We start from the raw sequence: 16,297 nt of genomic DNA, 5'->3' as shown, positions 1-16,297 counted from the left end.
TGAGCCACGCTGCCATTCCTTCCTGGAGCCCTGGCCCCGCCATTACGGAGCCAACGGAAGCACAGCAGTGACCACCTCCCAGGACAGCGACACCGCTCCACGCCATCTCGCACCTCCTGCACGCTTCCGTCACCGAGGAGGAGCTGTGGCCGCCACTGCACTTCCCAGCCACCAGAGGGACTTCCCACCCACGGCCGCAGACAGCGTGCCTGCGGTACAACTCGCTCAACCCGATGGCAACCGCCAGCCCTCCCTGCCAACGCTCCCCGCGCCACTACGGTGCTGCCAGTGGCACCCCACCCACCTACCAGCACAATAATGCTCTGCACACCACTACCCCGCAGCAGACAATCCACTGCGGTCATTCTCCACCGCTACCGCCAGCGGTACTTGCCCCCCCCCACTGTGAGCCCCGCCGCCCACCGCAGACCTTGCTCTGAGGAATCCTGACTGCCACTGACCTGGCTCCCCACTGTAAGTGCGTCCCACCACTTGCTCACCCACTCGCCTCCGTGCCTCCCCACACTCAGGTCTCTGTCAGAACTCCCTCGCTCGCCCCAACCCTCCCTCCTCCCACCCCCCTTCCACCGTGGGTTGCCCCTCCACTGCTTGCCCTCCCTGCCTTGCCCCACCCTCCAAACTGCCTGCCGCTAGCACCCGCTGTATTGGGAATATAACTAATATAACAATGAATGGCTAGTACAACAATAAAAATAATAGGCAGCTGGTGATCATAATATATGAAGAAACTCTACTCACCTAATTCCCTCCTTCTTCCACGCTGAGCAAGGTGTTAGATCTAATTATACTGTATATCTTGGGAGATCTTCAGATGGAAACATCAGGACTCCACCCTGGCCTCAGCCATATGCCTGGCGGAAGAGCTCTGTCTTGCAGGCCCTGCGGAAAGCTGACAACAACCTGGGCCAGTCACTGTTTTCTCAGCTCTCTCAGCCCCACCTGCTTGTGGGGAGAGGAAAGGAAGGTGATTGTGAACCGCTTTGGGACTCCTTTGGGTAGTGAAAAGTGGTGTACAAAAAACTAGCTCAGCTGTCTTTCACGGGTACAAGACCCTAGAGCCTCCAAAGCATCCATTTTCTCCAGGGGGACTGATCTGTGTAATCTGGAGATGAGCTGTAATTTCCGACGATCCCTAGATCCCACCTTGAGGCTGGCATCCCTAGGTTGGGGTCAGGTACGCCTTTTGTCCAGCAAGACTTCTGATAGACCATTGGAGACTGAGTTGTGTAAATTTTACTTTGGTAGCAGCCGTCACCATCCTCATCATTGTGTGACTGAAGGTAAGCTGCAACAGACATTTGCCATGCTGGCAGGTTCTCCTGTGAACTGTAGTCCATGGACAGCTGGGGAGCCACAGTTAGGTCACCTCTGCTGTAGATCCTTGTGCTTTACTGGCAGCTGCTGCCAGAGCAACATTTAAAATTTTTGTACAGCCAATCAAATCTCTTACTAGTCAACCAGAAGCCTTTCCATGCTAAAGCCCTATCTGACCCCACCAACTTCCTAAAAACCCACGGCTCATTCTAGAAAAAGTGTCAGCAAGTGTAATGGCTCCCACTGGCATCATATTTGGGATCCTAGAAATAAATATAGAAGGTGTACCAAAGCCAAAGGAGAAGAGAAACAGGAAAGAAGCACAGAGGACTTCAGAAGGGGAAACCATGGTTGGGGCTTGTGGATCTGGAGTTTGCTTGGTTTATGCTACATTGTTATTCTGCTCTGACACCAGACTGAAAAATAACTGGAGATTTAGTGGTGGAGGATGGGGTTTGGGGAGGGACGTCAGAAGAGCATAATACCATACAGTCCACCTTCCTAAGCAGCCATTTTTAACAAAGAAATGATCTTTGTAGTCTGGAACTTGGTTGTAATGCTGGGAGAATTCCAGGCCCCACCTGGAGGTTGGCAACCTTAGTTCAGAAAAAAAAACCTGTTGGAGACAGCTGGGTAGAACAAACAGCAATAGAAAGAAAGAAAATACGTTTTCCCTTTCAGGTGAAGTTTGTTCTCTCCAGTGATACTATTTCATTTCCTCCTAGGTCCCCTTGAGTAGGGGGACTTTGCGGCCTTAATGGCCTTTCAGCTCCATGTCATATCCTCTCCCGCTCCCAAGATACAGAAGCTTGAGCAAGTACTAGACAGGCAATGTGGTGTTTGGAGTATCATACTAGGACCTGGGAGACATAGATTCAAATCTCTGCTCTGCAGTTGAAGTATGTCCTCCCCGGCCACTGAGGAGGGGAAAGAGGAAGGTGACCAGCTCTAAGTTGGGAAACTTCTGGATATTTGGGGGTACAGCTTGGGGAGGATGGGACCTCACTGGGGTACATTGCCACAGAGTCCACCCTCCAGAGTATCCAGTTTCTCCAGGGGGAACTGATCTCTGCAGTCTGTGATTCCAGGAGATCCCCAGGTCTTACCTGGAGATTGGGGTCCCTTCATAGAAGCTTGCGCGGTGTCCTTGGGCCAGCTGCGCACAGTCAATCTAACCTACCTCACAGGGCCGCTGTGAGAACAACATGATTTAAGCCACGTTGAACAAATCAATACCTAGGTTTTCTTCCTCTATCAATAGCCATGAGAGCTAGAAACTTACTTTGGGTTTTTAATTTTGTATTTCGCAAAAGTCCTGAGGCTGATGAAAATGTGAGAACAGCCAATTGCTGTAACGTAGCTTTCCAGAAACACCCACACAGACCACAGTGCCATAATGCTGTTGCTGTGTCCTCACATCAGCCTGCTGATTCTCTCCACAGTCTACCTGGCTTGTTATTCACTTCATAGATCAAGTGGCGCCTTTCAGAGCGTTCTGGACCATGCATGGCATGGGCTGACGTGATAATCCACTCCCTTCGCTCCTAAAGCCTCTTTTCAAAATGGCATTTCCCCCGTTCTTCCTCCTTGTGAATTTTATGTCATGGTTCAGTTGAAAGGCTGACTCACAGAATTCCTGTTTCCAGTGTGGCTTCCAGACACAGCTGTTTCCTGCAGAGTAGTCATGCCTGGAAAGGTGTAACACAATTATAAATAAGACTAGGGGCAAAGCCTGTTGTCTCCAAGAAGACAATGGGCGCTAGAGCTTGGCAGTGGGAAGAGGAAGGGGAGGAGTTGTCCAGTCTGTAAGGGCATGGGGTTGAATGTGTGTGTTGTGTGGGAGGTTGTGGTGGGGTGGTGGCAAATGAGGGTATGGGTGTGGAGATATGGGTGTCAAGAACCTGTGGTTTGGAATGTTCGTTGAGTGTGGGAGAGGACTGACCTTTGGGAATTTTGGCATAGTGGTTACAGATGAGCTTTCCAGAGCCATGTCCTCAGATATGTGAAGGGAAAATCAGACTGGAGACTCTTCTTAGGGGAAGATTACATGGCAACCAATTCCCCCCAGTTCTGCATCATTTCCTTTCTTGTGTGAATTAGGCCACATTCACCGAAATGCCCCTCTGCCCTAATACACATGGGGTAGTCACAGTACACAGGTGTCCACCCTGTTCCTTCTGTCTCCCATGTTTTCACTGTTGGTAAAATGTTATGTGCCCACATGCTTCTTTCATGTTTGCTCCTTAGAAGAACGGATTTTTGTACCCTATTGGTTACTACCCAAAGGAGTCTCAACGCGGTTTACAAACACCTTTTCCATTTGTCTCTCCACAATAGTCAACCTGTGAGGTATGTGGGGTTGTGAGAGATCTGAGAGAACTGGGAATGGGCCGCAGTGACCCAGCAGGCCTCAGGTGTCTCAAAGCATTTTCCAATTGTCTTCCCCTTCTCTCCTCATAGCAGACTCCCCACGAGGGAGGTGGAGTAGCGAGCCTCACAGGGAAGCTGGCAACCCTAAGAGTAAGACTGTCTGTGCACAGCAGTCTTGACCTTAGTAAGGTTTTTTATACTGTTTTTTTTATTTGCCAGGCCAAGGTTATTTGCCAGTTACTATTTCAGTTACGATGTGTCTCCAGACATTTACTTGTTCTCTATTTAGTTTCAGGCTGTAAATATTTATTTAGATCTTCCTGCACTTTCCAGACTCACAGGACTGATGCTGGTCTGCCTGTCTGCACCCCAGAATACAAAGAGTTGCTGGTAAGGGCTGGCCATAACCCATAGGCCAGGAGGGACACTCCTGCACCATTTCCTACCAACTGCAGGCAAAAATGGCTCATTTGAAGGCTGGACTCTGAGGCATTGTACGATTTTGAAGTCCCACCTCCAAACCTCCAGGAATATTTCCAACCCAGGGGTAGCCAACCTACAGGTGTGGCCTGGAGAGCTCCTGGAATTACAGCTCACTTGCAGAGTATAAAGATCAGCTCCCCAGGCAGAAAGGGCAACTTTGGACAGGGTTGTGGTAGAGAAGAAACATTTAAGGCTTCCCACACAGGTTGTTGTTGAATTGAAAGACTTGAGGTCTACTGCACAGGTCTACTGCTTCGCGGCTCCTGATTGGGCCCTCTGAGTTTTTATCCTGGACAGGGCCCGCCCTAACTCCTCCCCAGGTGGCCTTACTCTTTTATTTAATAGGACCGGTTAAAGATGTGATGTGATTGATATTTATTGAGCATTTGTTGAGCATATGAGTATCCCACCCTTATCTAGGGCGGCCTGTGAGCCAGCAGGGTCCTGGAATGGCAGTTAATAAATAGAAATAGAAAAATAAAAAACAAATTCCTCCACACCCATTTTGCCCTCACTGACAGCCCTGTATGGTAAATTCATCTTAAAGAAAGTGACTGGTTCATAGTCAGCTGCATAGCTGAGGAATTCTCAATTCCAAGTCACATTGCATGCAAGTGTCCCTTGCCAATACCAGCTATGTGTTGCCCATTGTCACTCTGCATGCAAGAAGATCTGGGGGGTGGAGAAGGACTGAGATTTCTTGCAGGTACACTTGGCATTTGGCCTCACTCATCAATTCAATGTTGAACCTCTGGCTCATGCTTGCCTTCTGTTTCATCTTAAATAGGACAACTCTTCTTCTCTCTCTTTCTTGAGCTTTGACCTGTTGCACGTTTTGAAATGTGAGATGGACTTCTGTTTTTGTTAGTAAAATTTCTTTTGTTACTATTGCAGTCACATGATCTTCATAATTGATTTGAACAGCATTTTCCCCTTACTAAGCTTAGGTTAAGCTTAATGTTTGAAAAGGACAAAGTCTTTGATGAGCAGACCCCTTTTGTATCTTTACTTTTTTCCTTGTTGTTCTTCTCCATGTTGCTGCAATAAGGATGCTGAATTAAGCAGATATTTAGAGATCACAAAACTTACAGCTGAAAAGTATAGAAATTGGTTTTAAAGATTTCATATACCCCTTGAAGCAAAAGGAGCTGCTGGAATCCTAGAAGAAGAAGAAGAAACAAGAGAGATGCAAGGAACTGGACCTCTGAATAATCAAAAATGGGATTAGTGAGACTTTCATTTTTGAAAATTCCCAGACAGCTTAAGAGCCTAGAAGGAATTCTAGGGGTGTTTCCGCACAAGGACCAATATTGCCAATTGGTCCCACAAAGTGGAAACGCTATTTTTAAAAGTGCAATCTCGGCGTTATGCATACCTGCTTTTTTAGTGGAATTCAGTAGCGTTTCATTCGTTTCCCACAGGTTTCTGGTCTTGCAAAAATCACTAGACAGGAAGCAATTTTTCCTGTGCTTTGTCCCGTCCCTGGCCTTCAGTCAAACGAACAGCCAATGGGCGGTTGTTATCATGCTCCGGGAAAGCCCCTTTCCCTTTAAGAAAAGTAAAAAAAAAAACATGTTGCAACGAATATGCCTTGATTCTTCCTAACGAACAGACCCATTTAGCTGGCAGCTGGCGAGTCATCGTTAAATAATGTCTTATTTAACAAGCAGATGGTGCCATGCACGCTGTAAGCATGTGACTTCTAGGGGCATGGCAGGGAGGCATGGCCAGCTAACATCACCTTCAAGGTTACTCGAAGCCTGAATAATATTTCAGAGGTTTCTCCATAGTCAAAAGGTTGAGAAAGGCTGGTTTAGACTATAAATCCACAAATGGGTAGACATGAGTCAGCAGTGTGACTCAGTAGCTAAAAGGGCAAACGGATTTTGGGTTGTATTAAAAGAAGTATAGTATCCAGATCACGGAAGGTGATGTTACCACTTTACTCCGCTCTTGTTAGACTTCAGTTGGAGTACTATGTTCAGTTTTGGGCACCACAACTAAAGAAAGATGTAGAGAAACTGGAGCATGTCCAGAGGAGGGCTACGAAGATGGTGAGTGGTTTGGAGACCAAGATGTATGAGGAAAAGTTGGGGGAGCTTGGTCTGTTTAGCCTGGAGAGGAGGTGACTGAGAGGGGATCTTCAAGTACTAGAAGGGTTGTCACAGAAAAGATGGAGCAGAACTGTTTTCTGCAGACTAGAACCAAAGCATTGAGATTAATTCAAAAAAATTTCAGCTAAACACCCGGATGAAGTTTCTGACCGAGCGGTACCTGAGTGGAACAGGCTTCCTCTGGAGGTGGTGAGTTCTCCTTCTTTGGCAGTTTTTAAGTAGAGGCTAGATAGTCACCTGGCAGATATGTTGGTTTTTATGAACTTAGGCAGATTGTGAGTGTGTGGGCAGGAAGGGGTGAACCAGTGTTTGTCTCTTGTGCTTCCTTCCATACCTAGGGGATTGCTAATTGCCGCTGCGGGATGGTAGGTGAATTTCCTCCAGGCCAGGCTGGATTCTGGAGATTTTTTGTGAAGGGATCACTTGGGCATGAAATTGGGGTCATCATGGGTGGGCAGGTAGTTGTGAGTTCCTGCATAGTGCAGGAGGTTGGATTGGACTAGATGACCCAACTCTATGATTTTATGATTCCTATAAGAGGGGGACTAATCTCCTGGGCCTGTAAAAAGCAAACTACAGTAAGTTTGTCTTCTACAGAGTCTGACTATATAGAATCTGCTGAAGTATGTGGAGAACTATTTGATTAACCAAACCTGAGAATTCTAGCATGCAACATTAAGAAGGGGTGCTGGATACTCTAACTCTGCATGCTGAAGAATCTGGGAAGGAAAAGGTTAAGATCATGCTCTCACAGAAGAAGAAATAGAAGAGTTGGTTCCTCTATGCCGCTTTTCTCTACCCAACGGAGTCTCAGCAGCTTACATTCACCTTCCCTTTCCTCTCCCCACAACAGACTGGCAGGTGAGGCTGAGAGAACAGCTCTGTCAGAACAGCTTTATCAGTGCTGTGGCAAGCCCAAGGTCACCCAGTGGTTGCATGTGCGGGGAGGGGCAGAGAATCAAACCCAGCTCACCAGATTAGAAGTCCACACTCCTAACCATTGCACAAAGCTGGCTCTTGGTTACATTGGCCACACCTTCCCATGGGTTACAGCAGCCCTTCTCAACCTTTTTACCTTGGAGAAACCCCTGAAACATTATTCAGACTTCAAGAAATTCCAGAAGTGATATCAGCAAGCCACTCCTTTCTGTGACACCCCTGAAAAGTCACCAGAAGTTATATTATCCAGACATTCCTGCCAGATGTTACATCACCAGGCCACTCTCAAAGAATAGGAAGTGACACCACAGAAATATTTTCAAATGATTTGCAGACAGCAACATATCTGCAACAGGAAACAGGAAATTACCCTCTAGGGACTGGTCAGTGAGATCAAAGGTGAACCTTCCTTGAAGTGGACTGATCTCGATATGGTTACCTCTCTTGTGTGACAGGGTCAAGAATCCTATAGGCTTTAGACTGAGCTGCATAGCCTTTCATAATGCCCCTTTGAGCCCTAGCGTCTACTTTGTGCCTTTTCTCTTTTGGTATGTGTGCATATGCTGTGCAACCAAAAGTGCACAAATGTCCAACAAACGGTTTGTGCCCATGCCACAGTTCCTAGGGTATATGCTCAGTGGCCTTTTCTGCGTACAGCCTGTTCTGCGTGTATGCTGCATTCATGACTGCTTCTCCCCAGAGTTCTGCCGGTAGATTGGCATATGTTAGCATAGATCATACCGCATCTAGCAGTGTTCTGTTCTTCCTTTCAGCAACTCCGTTCTGTTCCAGATTGTAGGGAATGCTTGTCTGGTGTTGGATATCTTCGCTTGTCAGGTACAGCTGTGTTTCTTTGGACATCAGTTCTCCTGCATTATCAGAGCATAGTACTTGTGCATTTTTCTGGAATTTGTTCCTTGTCATGGCCACATAGTCTTTTAGGTGCAGGAGCATCTCTGACTTGCGCTTTAATAGATAGACAACACAATAACATGAGAAATCATCAATTACTGTCATAAAATACCAATTTTTACCTATAGTCTCAGGTAGTGGACCGCAGATATCAGTATGGATCAGCTGAAGAGGTTTAGTTGTTTCCCCTTCACTTCTCCTTGGGATAGGTGCTCTCACTGCTTTGGAAATTAGCAAGATTCACAATTAGTTTTATCATCAGTAAAAGTCACAAAATCGACCTTCAACTAGTTGATTTCTCTTCATAACAAATTCAGAGTAACAATGTGCAAGTCTTTTGTGCCACACCTGGTCACACATGGAATGATCACAGGTTTCTGCTAAATTCACAGCATCTTTTTTTCCATCAAAGTCTTGGACTTGAAGACCCCTACTTCATGCACTTGAAACAGGCCTTTATATTCAATTCTTGTGAGACAGAGCTGATTTCTGTATACATAACATTCACCAGTTTCAAATGTGACTCTATATCCCTCTTTGTGCAGTTGAGATATTGAAAGAAGACAAGATGTAAATTCTGGAATTAGCAGTTCATATGAACTATCTGGTAGTGAACAAGGTAAAATAACATGTCCTTTCTTGGTTGCTTTAAGAGAAAGCCCATTTCCAATAAACACAGGTATCTCAGGGATATTAAACAGTTCATAAAAGAATTCTGCAGTGTTGGAGATATGGTTTGTACATCCAGAATCAGGAAAGAATATATTTACTGTTTGTCTGATTCAAGCTGACACAGTAAGACTTCCTCATGGTAGCATACGTCACTTTAATTTTCAGGATTACATTGAAAAACCTTATGTCCAAATTGATCACAAAAGTGACATTTGGTCTGTCTGTCTCTTTGCTGTCTGCTGTCTTTCTGCATCTCTGTCTGCCTGACGCTTGCCAACTGGTCTGAAGTTGATCTTTGCTGCCCCTTGTGGCCAGAATAGCCAACTCTATTAATATTTGATCTCTGGTCAGTGTCTGTCATGTGACCTTGCCATCCACCTCTGGTTTCAATGGCTACATTTTTATTGCCATGCAAATGATGATAATTGCCCCTGTGGAATGGGTTCCTTCAGAAGCATTTTGTTTGCTTCCTTCCTTGCAAATCAACTTTGTAAGCAAATGCAGCTGTAAGACTCTCCCCTTCGTCATTTGCTTTCAACACTTTTCTCCCCCAAAATCTCATCTGATAGCATTTCCACAGCTTGACCAAAGGTTATATCCTGTTTTTCTCGAATATAACTATTGTGGGATTAAACGAGTAAGGTATTGATAACAAAATTTCGCATGAGCCTCCCTTGAGCTCTCTAGTTCTCGAAATAGTCCTTTCATAGTTAACACATATACTTCAAATGACTCTCCTTTAAATCTCATCCAATGTAATTGCTTAATGAGCCCAGAGGAATATGTCCAGCCCTTTTTGCATAGACATGATTCCAGAAACTTTAACATTTTGTGGGCTGTATTTAGGCATAGTAATTCTGGAAAATCCATCATACATACTGAGGTCAGTAGTATGGAAGCTTTTGTGTTGTTCTGCTCCCATTGCAAATATTCCTTTTTCACTCCTTCTGTGGCATCCATAGCTGGAATGGCGGGGGGGGGGGGGTCCGTACAATGTCTCGAAGGCTGTCTGCTCTAAGAACGAGCATCAGGCATCCGTGCCACTCATGGTAATTATCTTTTCTTAAGCAATCAAGCTTCTGAGTTGCTGAGCTGAATGGGTTTCACAAGTTACTCAAAAATTTCTCTGCCACTCCCAACAAGAACATCTGCCTTTTAGCAAAAAAAAAATCATAAATCATATATTAGCTTATTTTATTTACGGTAATTGACCAGCATCAAAGTATAATAAATCATAAAAGTGTGAGCCTGGGCTCAAAACCTGAAGGATATTAAGCACTGGTAAAGTGTTAATATCCAGAAAGTTAGCAGAATGCCTTGGTACAGCAAACAACGCAGCAGGAGGCAGAGTGCATGTGGTCAGAAAACAACAAACAAAGAAAGACATGTCAACAAACAAATCTCAGTGAGATCAAAGGTGAGCCATCAGTGTCCCTATCTATCTCACTAGCTCTATGGTAAAGAGAGTTCCTGTTTACAGCCTCACAAGTCAGGAGATATCACAAGTCAGGAGATATCCAACACTATTGAGGATTATATCTACTGGATATCATGGGGGAAAGGTAGAGTCCCTCCGTATCAATCATGCATGTTGCAGAGGGAAAATTTAAAATGCCCAAAATCAAAATGGAAATCAAATTCAGTGTAGACAGGAGGGATTCATTCAACCTGGGGGTGGATAAAAAGCCCCTTGCAGAATACACCTAGGAGTCCCCTTTATGGTGACAAGATGGAAAATTGCTTCAAAATAGAGAAAAAACATTTCAGACATTAAATAGCAATATATCAATATTTATCATCAACTCCAGAACTTCAAAACTAGATATATAACAAAATCACAAAGACGATGAGCATAGCAACATTAATGGAAAAGAAATGTTCAGTGTCCTTCCAAAAGGGCACTCAGAGCAGAGCCAACCCTAACGAACAATGACCAGTAACACAAAAAAAGAGAAAGTCCAGAAGTGTGCGGCTGCTGCCTCTTATCTGCGGCTTCAAGAGGCAACTTGCTGCTGCTATTCATGGGTTTGTCAAACTCTGGGCTTTCTCTTGGCTTTTTCTCTCCTGCTGCAGGGCCAGACTGACAAAGGGGTGGGGCTTTTGTAACTTAATATTATGTGAGCAACTGAACTTACTGCTCATGCTCAGTAATCTTTGGCTCCCTAGGCCTAAATCTGAAACTGTTCGATGGAAATTATTAAAACAAAAATGTAATGGGTTACGCCTGGACTCTTGAGAATGTGGAGTGATAAATGACACCCCTCCCTTTTCTCTTTCCAGGAGGCCTTAGTCCAACTACAGCTATCTTAATGTGGAATTTAGCCACCTGATGGCAATATTTGACCTGCAACAGGTCTGTTTGGGCTGTGATTGTCACTTGAGTGATTTGAAGCAAGGATGTTCTGAACAGGTGCTTGGAGTCAGTAATAGATTTGATGCAGACTGATAAAGTGCTGCTCTGTCCCAGCAAGAGGAAGATGCTGTGGGTAAGTCCTACATTCACTCAGGATCCTGAGGAACACTCTTTCTCCTTATGCAGTCTGAGAGCGAAGAGGATAGTTTATGGATCTCTCTGTCAGGTAAAAGCTAAGTCAGAGGCCCTGATTCACTCTTGCCTTCAGATGTTCAACTACTGGTTATCAGAGAGTCTTTTCTTAGAGTTCCCAGCAGCCTGAAGAAAAATGTTCTGCCTCTTGATTAGAAGCTTAAGGTGTGGAAAAGAGCTACAAAAACTTTTCATGGCATAGAAGTCAATATCATCACCTAGTAAATAACTGTCAGAACTGGCAGACTTCTGCCATATATTTTAGTATGTTAGAAATGTAGATATTAGGAATTCCTGTATGAGTTTATTGCCTAAATTGCCCACTCTGATTTCACACCCACCTCTCCATTTGTCTTCACCTGGTTCTGGGAGTGTAGACAAGTGTCCTTGGGCATCCCTTTAATAGCAGGAATGTTTAGGCTTTGAAGATCTCCTGCCGTTTCTTGGGTTCTCATGGAAGGGGGTTCGAAAGTATGAACCTGTATTGCTTTGCCTCAGTTCTGACAAGGAATTGTTTAGGTTAATGTGCTTGCTTTCAAGTAATCTTGATCTTTTGCACCAAGTCAAAGATTCATATATTGGGCAATCTGTGTCAGAATCCTGTAGTTTCTGCCATTATTTAGGGATGTTTATTTAGCTGGATCTTTTAGAGTGCTAGCCCTGTGGGGGTTGTAGTTGACCTGTCCTGTTTGCCATGTCTATTGACCTTATGTTCTCTTTATTCCCCTTCGTTGCCCTGATGCTCTTTTCTGCGTTCTTTCCCTCCCTTCCCTGTACCTCTCACCTCTGTATTCTTCCCTCCCCTCCAGAACTCATCCTTGGGATCCCTCAAATGGATTGTTGAGACTCTTTTGTGTTTTCCCGCTTTCTCTGGATTCGCACGGAGTGGGGTGTGGGGAGCAGGGTCAGGGCTATATGCAGTGACTGAGACTTTTCCCCTCAGTTTTGACAATGCCTTGCTGAGTGTGCTTTCTTACTCAATAAATGAAATATTTTGCTCCAATCAAGAGTTTGCTTTTCTGGAACCTCACAATAATGCCCCATTAAGTTAAAGTGACAGGACCTTTTTTCTCCATGTTGGTGGCAACATCCTTCCTCAGTCAAACATTATCATCTTCTAGTCTATGTGGTGAAGTCTGTCTGCCCTATTTATCCGTGCTTGTAATCAAAAGAACAATTTCTTCTAAATATTTATGGATTTTTTCCATGGATATGTTCCATTAGTTTTCAATTCATTTTGCTGCTATTCTTTTGATTGGCTTTGAGTGTTGATGTTGATTGCCAGCTGTCTTCAGTGGTGGTGGTGGTGATGATGATGATGATGGTGATTGCAGTATCAGCTTACATGGCACCTTCCATAGGAAGCATTCAGCTGCCAGAGTAAACTAGTTTCTTAAACACTGGCTTGCTTAACAAGCTGAAATAACAAATCCTGGTTTGTCTGCTTCTTGTTTAGAATCATAGAGTTGGAAGGGGCCATACAGGCCATTTAGAGAGCCAGTTTGGTGTAGTGGTAAGGAGTGCGGACTATTCTGACCGGGCAGTGATATCAGCATTCTCTCAGCCTCACCCACCTCACAGGGTTTCTGTTGTGGGGAGAGGAAAGGGAAGGCGACTGTAAGCCGCTTTGAGCCTCCTTTGGGTAGGGAAAAGCGGCATATAAGAACCAACTCTTCTTCTTCTTCTTCTTAGTCCAATCCCCTGCTCAACGCAGGATCAGCCCAAAGCATCCTAAAGCATCCAAGAAAAATGTGTATCCAACCTGCCTCCCAGGTTTGAGGCAATCTTGCGTCCTTGTGCCACAATTTGTTGAGCAGCGTCATACCTTGAGGCAAGCAAGCCACATAGAAAGTAGTACAGGGTTTGTTTTGAGTTTGGGAGGTAGGAAAAGGGCCAGACCCACCAAAATCTGCTGGCCAGTAATCCTAATAAGACCCAGTGCCACACCAACTACAATGGCAGATAGATTTTTTTGGCAGGGGAGACAGGGAAAAGTGCAAAGGTTATGAAACTAGCATTTGTTGAGACAAACCAGGATTGTAATTTGGATCTGCCCTGCAGAGGAAATTATGGAAAGCCAAAACTGGGTTTCACAAACTAACCATAGTTCAAATTTGAAGAAAGGTGCATGCACACAAAAGCTTGTACCAATCAAAACTTTATTGGTATGTTAGTTAAAAGGTACACTCAGTAGGGCTACAGACAGTAGCCATTAATAAGCACAGTAAATACAATTGATAAGAATTAGCCAGAGTAAAAGTAAGATAACCACACAAGATAAAATGTATTGAAAGGAACAATTTGACCTTGAAAATTTCTGCAAGAAATTTTGAAACAGTAAAAGTTGTTTTGGGTACAGTATCCCTCAGTAGGCATTTAATAATCGATTCCTTGCTCACATAGTTCCTAGGTTGTATAAAGTTTAGTAAAAATTTACAACAGGGATCTTTGAAAAGAGCGCACGCAAGGATTATGTGGTGGATAGTAACACATCGTTGGTCAAGATGCCACTAGACTTAAACTCTTCTTTCATTTTATAAAATTGTATTCAATTATCAAAAAAAAAAGAAATCAGAAATGTAACAATTACTAATATTCTAACACCTTACACTTCACCATAGTTTAAGAAATCCCAGCATTCATGTAATTCTTCAGGTGGTCTTCTGTTCATCAAATTAGTAAATCTAGCCATCACTGCATATTCTCTTAATTTTACAAACCAGGAATCCACCTTGGGTAAATCTTGTTGTTTCCATCTTACAGTGATGAGAAGTCTGGCTGTTGTTGACACAGGAAAAAAAAAACCTCTCTGGCAAATACAGACAAATTCACAGGAAAAATACCTAACCACATATTCTTCAGATCAAAAGGGAACTTAATGCCTAGTAACCACTCAAGTTTCTCATGAATTTTTATCTAAAATCTTTTAGCCATCCCACATGACCACCACATATATTAGAAAGAACCCACAGCCTCATGACATCTCCAATCACTTCTATCAAATTGGTCAGACCTTATAAAACATACCAATGCTCCCTCAATAGTTGACATCAAGAATTAACTCTTTCTCAATGTTCTGCACCCATCTCACTATGCTCTGCTTCAGTCTCTAATTTTAAGAAGTATTTATACACTCTCCCCAGTGAGTGGGGTTTATTCAGCATTAATTCAGCTTCAGTTTCAGTCAAGTCTCCCATCACAAACTTTTAAATCCTCTTTCATCCTCAAGGCTAACTGCATATAAGGAAACCTTCTTGCCTTCCTGCCCATCTCTTGTCATCTCTTATCAAACGTGATAAATCCACCAAGTCTTTGTAAAATCTGTCTTCTTTTGAGACATCACATCAAAATAGACTTCTATCAGAGATTTTGAAGGAGAAATATTTGGGCTAATCCTAGCTTTGTATTTTGTCTATTTAAGACAAAATACTGCTCAGCCTGTGATATCAAACTTTTTTCTCATAGTTTAACTAGTAAACCATGGTTGACATTGTGTCTGAACTGAGACTCAGTGGGACATGTCAACAGTTAAAGTGGCATAAAAGTGATAACAGTTTGTGGCGTAGATATGTCAACTTTGTGGCAGTAAAGCATATCTGAATTTTTGTGCCATTCTGTGAGGTAAATGTAATGTCCAAAGATGGTCTGCTGTTGGCATTAGAGAAAGTCGGAGAGCCTAGAGAATTTACTGTGGGTTGAACACAAAATTAGGATTGAGCGTAAGTTATTCCCCCTTCACATTTGGCCTCTCTTGATGTTGAGCAAGGTGGAGGGAACTGATGTAGAGACCAAAACAGCACACTAGCCCACCACTGTTCCTCTTAAACTAGGTGTGCTGCAATACTATAGCAAGATTGAGACGGGAAAATGACCCAGCATTTGGGAACTGTGATAACACCAAGGTTTGTGCCTCTGAATGGAGCAGCTGACAGCTATGTAGCCTTGATTGATTGGGGGTGGGGGCATGGTGAGTTGGAAGTGCAGGCAGCAGAGCTGGGGGGGGGGGGTGATGCTAGGAAATCACACAACATCAAGTGGCAATTGCAAAGAGGAAATTACAGTCCTTAAACACTCCCCGAAACAAATTTTTGATGTAAATCTTCTGAAATTTAAAAAAAAAGGAAAGAGAAAAAAGAAGCCTTGATTCGACATCACAGTTCTTGCAAGTCCACACGTAACATGCACAGATCTGCATCAAAATTAGTTGTGACAGCTGAAATTCTGTACTCATCCGATGACATTTGACAGAGTACTTTAAAAATACACATAAGAATAAAAGAGGAAAGTGGCTCGCCATAGCTATGGGGGGTGGAGGGAGGCGGGCGGGGATTTAAAGTGATACTAGACGCATAATTCAAAGCTTCTTGGATTGCAAGCGCTCCTCTTACCTAAGGGGCCTGCTGCCTTATTTTTATCCAAATGGCTCAATTACCTCAAAGCCCCACAGAGAAAATTATGGATGTTGGCCTTTATTTCCCCTCTCTCTCTCTCTCTCTCTCTCTCTCTCTCTCTCTCTCTCTCTCTCTCTCCTTGTCTCGACAACTGTAGATATTTTGTTTTCTTTCTATTCTCTTTAGTCCTCTCTCTGGTTTTCTTTCTCATTTTGAGGGCTGTATTGTTGAAATGACAAGGCTCTTAAAATAAATTAAAAATTGCTGAACGGAAGCTATCGGATTGGATGTGAAGGCCAAGGATTGGTGGAAACAGGGCCTCTTCACCAAGGCAGGTTCTCATGGGGCCAATTTCACACTTTGCCACATTGCAAACCCCCCCCCCCCCAGCACACTCCTTGCCGCCTCATGTTTACTTTTTATCCTCCTTCCTCACTTCCTCCTTTTTCTCCCCCGTGTTCCCTCTCTCCATTTCCCCCTCCCTTCCTGCCTAAACCTCTTAAAGCCACCCGTAATAGTAGCTTGTTTGGCACTTC

The 16,297-nt window shown here is 44.0% G+C and overlaps 1 long non-coding RNA gene across 3 annotated transcripts in view; it reads left to right on the top strand.

Moving 5' to 3' along the window:
- LOC143822115 (uncharacterized) overlaps positions 1 to 16,297 on the top strand; it is a 74,756-nt gene that overhangs the window by 5,162 nt on the left and 53,297 nt on the right. Inside the window, exons 1-2 of one of the 3 annotated variants that reach the window (XR_013226049.1) lie at positions 6,110 to 6,491; positions 11,106 to 11,311. The exons of 1 other annotated variant lie outside the window; for it this stretch is intronic. This is a non-coding gene — a long non-coding RNA (uncharacterized LOC143822115). Of the gene's footprint in view, positions 1 to 6,109; positions 6,492 to 11,105; positions 11,312 to 16,297 lie in introns of those variants that run through there. One more of the 3 variants, XR_013226050.1, reaches the window with a different exon arrangement.

This window comes from Paroedura picta, chromosome 12 (assembly GCF_049243985.1).
Source record: "Paroedura picta isolate Pp20150507F chromosome 12, Ppicta_v3.0, whole genome shotgun sequence".
Lineage (NCBI taxonomy): Eukaryota > Metazoa > Chordata > Lepidosauria > Squamata > Gekkonidae > Paroedura > Paroedura picta.
The sequence above is the reverse complement of the archived record's forward strand: the minus strand, read 5'-3'. Positions and strand labels throughout refer to the sequence as shown.